At 41.0% G+C, this 4,670-nt stretch overlaps 1 non-coding gene across 1 annotated transcript; it reads left to right on the top strand.

The window, feature by feature from the left end:
* Nucleotides 1-1,824: 1,824 nt before the first annotated feature.
* TRNAS-GGA (transfer RNA serine (anticodon GGA)) lies at nt 1,825-1,896 on the top strand. Its single transcript has one exon. It is a non-coding gene; the product is annotated as a tRNA-Ser (tRNA).
* Nucleotides 1,897-4,670: the final 2,774 nt, after the last annotated feature.

Below are 4,670 nucleotides of genomic sequence, written 5' to 3'. Positions count from 1 at the left end.
GCAGGAGACCCTGGTTTGATTCTTGGGTCTGGAAGATCCCCTGGAGAAGGGATAGATTACCCATTCCAGTATTCTTGGGCTTCCCTGGTGGCTCAGCTGGTAAAGAATCCACCTGCAATGTGAGAGACCTGGGTTTGATCCCTGGGTTGGGAAGATCCCCTGGAGAAGGGAAAGGCTACCCACTCCAGTATTCTGGCCTGGAGAATTCCATGGACTGAATAGTCCATGGGGTTACAAAAAGTGAGACATGGCTGAGTGACTTTCACTTTCAAAGCCCAAAGTCCCTTTCCTTTGTCTCATCACTTCTCTACAAAATTTATTGTTTCGTTAAGATGTTGTATCAGCCCAAGTTCTAACCACTCTTTTGAGTTACTTATTGCTGAGTGCTCCTGGGTCTGTGCAATGCATGTGTGAATAAACTTCCATTTGTTTTTCTTTTGTTGTTCTGTTTTTTTTTCCTGTCATAAGGGTGGTATCATCTGCATATCTGAGGTTATTGATATTTCTCCTGGCAATCTTGATTCCAGCTTGTGTTTCTTCCAGTCCAGTGTTTCTCATGATGTACTCTGCATAGAAGTTAAATAAGCAGGGTGACAATATACAGCCTTGACGTACTCCTTTCCTGATGTGGAACCAGTCTTTTGATCCATGTACAGTTCTAATTGTTGCTTCCTGACCTGTATACAGATTTCTCAAGAGGCAGGTCAGGTGGTCTGGTATTCCTATCTCTTTAAGAATTTTCCACACTTTGTTGTGATCCACACAGTCAAAGGCTTTGGCATAGTCAATAAAGCAGAAATAGATGTTTTTCTGGAACTCTCTTGCTTTTTCGATGATCCAGCAGACGTTGGCTATTTGATCTCTGGTTCCTCTGCCTTTTCTAAAACCAGCTTGAACATCTGGAAGTTCACAGTCCACGTATTGTTGAAGCCTGGCTTGGAGAATTTTGAGTATTACTTTACTAGCATGTGAGATGAGTGCAATTGTGTGGTAGTTTGAGCATTCTTTGGCATTGCTTTTCTTTGAGATTGGAATGAAAACTGACCTTTTCCAGTCCTGTGGCCACTGCTGAGTTTTCCAAATTTACTGGCATATTGAGTGCAGCACTTTTTACAGCATCATATTTTAGGATTTGAAATAGCTTAACTGGAATTCCATCACCTCCACTAGCTTTGTTTGTAGTGATGCTTCCTAAGGCCCATTTGACTTTGCATTCCAGGAGGTCTGGCTTTAGATGAGTGATCATACCATCGTGATTATCTGGATTGTGAAGATCTTTTTTGTACAGTTCTTCTGTGTATTTTTGCCACCTTTTCTTAATATCTTCTGCTTCTGTTAGGTCCATACGATTTCTGTCCTTTATTGTGCCCATCTTTGCATGAAATGTTCCTTTGGTATCTCTAATTTTCTTGAGATCTCTAGTCTTTCCCATTCTGTTGTTTTCCTCTATTTCTTTGCACTGATCACTGAGGAAGGCTTTCTTATCTCTTCTTGCTCTTCTTTGGAACTCTGTATTCAAATGGATATATCTTTCCTTTTCTCCTTTGTTTTTCACTTCTCTTCTTTTACAGCTATGTGTTTGTGTGTGTGTATATATATATATAGTGTGTATATATATATATAGTGTGTGTATATATATATATTGTGTGTATATATATATAGTGTGTATATATATATATAGTGTGTGTATATAGTGTGTGTGTATATATATATAGTGTGTATATATATATAGTGTGTGTGTATATATATATATAGTGTGTGTGTATATATATGTGTATATATATATATATAGAGAGAGAGTGTGTGTGTGTATATATAGGGGCTTCCCTGGTGGCTCAGAGGTTAAAGCGTCTGCCTGGAATGCAGGAGACCCGGGTTCAATCCCTGGGTTGGGAAGATTCCCTGGAGAAGGAAATGGCAACCCACTCCAGTACTCTTGCCTGGAGAATCCCATGGCGGGAGGAGCCTGGTGGGCTACAGTTCATGGGGTCGCAAAGAGTCAGACACGACTGAGTGACTTCACGATACGACGACGATACATATATACATCTAGATGTGAGAGTTTATCATTGCCTAAACTCTGGTTTCTGGGACAGCAGTGATCTCCCTGGGCTCTGGAAGAATTCCTTCTGTATTTCCATGGCCAGGCGGGGCTCCCGATGCTTCTGCTCTGGCTGTTGGGGCTGGCATGCACCTGGCTGGCACTTCAGTCTTTGGTACACTTCTCCTCTCAGTCCTCGGCATCACCTATTTGTGCGCTTGTGCTGCACCATTAGACTGCTGGGACAGCTGAGTCACGACCTGCAATGTCATCCCACCCAGCGTTAAGGATACCTGGGATCATACTGTGCGGAGTTCATGTCTTATTATAGCAGAAACTGTGGGGCTGAGCACGAGGGCTCAGGTTAGGGGCACTTCTCTCTATGAGACACTAGAATTATCTAACGAAGACATCTGCTCTGTCTGTGGTATCCGGTAACGTCACACCTATATTTCCATTCTGCCCATGAGTGATGGAATTAAGAATAAAATCATTAACCTTAGTTCTTGGAATTCTGCAGCTGGCCTTCATTCAGATTCCTGAAAATTGGGTTCACTTGGTTGGTAAGGCCCATGAGAGTTTGAAGTCACAGTGACTGGGATTTAAGAGTCCTCATTAATGAGGAGGTGAGCAAGAGCCCAGCAGGAGCCAAGGATATGGAAGTTCCTAGGAGAGGGCTGCGGGTGCTGGAGAACATGGGCACTTTCTGAAGCACTGGCTTGGTCGTTCACTGTTTTCTCCTTTGCTTATTGGTGAGAAGCAACTTACTGCACACTGTTGAGGTGGATAGGCTCTGCGTGTTGCCTGGCTCATAACAGGCACACCTCCAGTGTGTGTGCAAAGAGTAGGCAATAAAACAGTTTGTCAAACAAAGTTATGGCTACCAAAGGGGATAGCGGGGTGGGGGAGAGATAAATGTGGAGTTTGGGATTAACAGATATTTACTACTATATATAAAATAGGTAAACAACAAAGGCCTCCTGGGAACTATATTCAATGTCTTGCAATAACTTATAATAAAAAGAATCTGAAAAAGAATATGTGTAAATATATATCTGAATCACTTTGCTCTAGACTTGAAGCTAACACAACACAGCAACTAGTTATACTTCCATTAAAAAAAAATTATACATGTCAATGTATGGCAAAACCAATACAGTATTGTAAAATAAAGTAAAATTAAAATTAAAAAAATAAAAGAAAAAGAAAAAAAAATTAGAGAGGAAAGAGCTTGTAGGAGCGCCTCATGACTGGCCCGACTCCCTGACCCTAGGACCTAGGGCTCCCGTGGCCTGGGCTTCCTGCTGGGCTGCGTTAGCAGTGAATGTGGGTCCGATGCTCACCTGTTTCTCCAGCTGCCTGTCCTCTTGGCTATTTGGGGATGGATACCATTTCTGTGTTACTCCTACCTCCTCTCCACATATGCCTGTGGCTTGTCAGTCACGCCATTCCCATTTATAAATCCATTTTTATAGCTCTTCATCTGCTAGGAAAAATTGAAGTTGACTTCAATATTGTTCGCAAGTGAATTATACTCTGCTTTCCTGCCCGTGTCTTAATTTCCTATATATTTTGCTTTCGCTTTCTACCTAGTTTCTGTTCTTTCTCCGTCTTCCCCCAGCTGCTATTTTCTTGTTCATACAGAGATCAGGATTAAAAATGAGAGCTAGTGAAAAATTCTATTTTCGAGAAGAATTGTGATAAGGGTAAACATACATACTAAGGGTGTTTTTCCTTTTTATTAATTCTAATTTATGCTCTGCATTTTGCTCGAGTGAGAAAAAGAAACACTGGAACTAGCTCTGTTATTATCAGGATCCCGGTCAGTCCCTCAGCCCTGGTCTATTTCTTCTGGATGCTCTCTTGAGGGCCTGGCATAGAGGGAGCCCTGCATAAATGTTTATTTAATGACCAGCAAGGAAACCGAGAGGCTTTTTAAAACCCAAATTTGTTCAATAAAGAGACTGAAATGGAAATGGGGGAAGAGAGTGAACAGAAATGAGATTTTAGAATTCTCTGTGGATCATTTTCTCATTTCTGCCTTTTCTCCATTAGCATTGATCATTGAAAATTGACTGCATTTAATTTCAAATTTATTAATTGATGTCAATTTATTTTTCCTGAAAAATCAGTGTTGTTTGACTACTTATCAAATTGATTTACTCAATTAACTTTCAAACTTTTGACTCATTTTTAATCTCACAAGCCTGTTCTATCCTTCCCAATGGTTCAAATAAATTACCCCTGTAAAACTACTGGAAAGTTAATAGTAAAGCTTAATGTAACAAAAATCTCAATTCATGGAACCCAATTTTCCAGAGATGTAGGCTTTATGAAATGAAAATGACTGTTCCAATCTGCACTGTAAAATTTTGCCTTCCTCTCAAGGTGATGGCAGAGGCACCCTGTATTAGTGTCTTGGGCAATTCCCTTCAGTGACTTGTCCTTTAAGCACCCTCCATTACGTGCATTACTGGGGATTTCTGTTTTGTGAGCCTATCTGTTTCGTGTAGTTTTCCTGTTCTCTCTGGTTGGCTTCTTTCTTCCTCACACCATCAGATCTGAGATTTACTTCTCTGCTCAAGTTTCCCAGTTACCTACCCCCTCCTCAGTTAACAAGAACTGCTCA

Source organism: Budorcas taxicolor, chromosome 17, assembly GCF_023091745.1.
Source record: "Budorcas taxicolor isolate Tak-1 chromosome 17, Takin1.1, whole genome shotgun sequence".
Classification (NCBI taxonomy): Eukaryota; Metazoa; Chordata; class Mammalia; order Artiodactyla; family Bovidae; genus Budorcas; species Budorcas taxicolor.
Note: the sequence above shows the minus strand (reverse complement) of the source record. Positions and strands in the feature narration are given on the sequence as shown.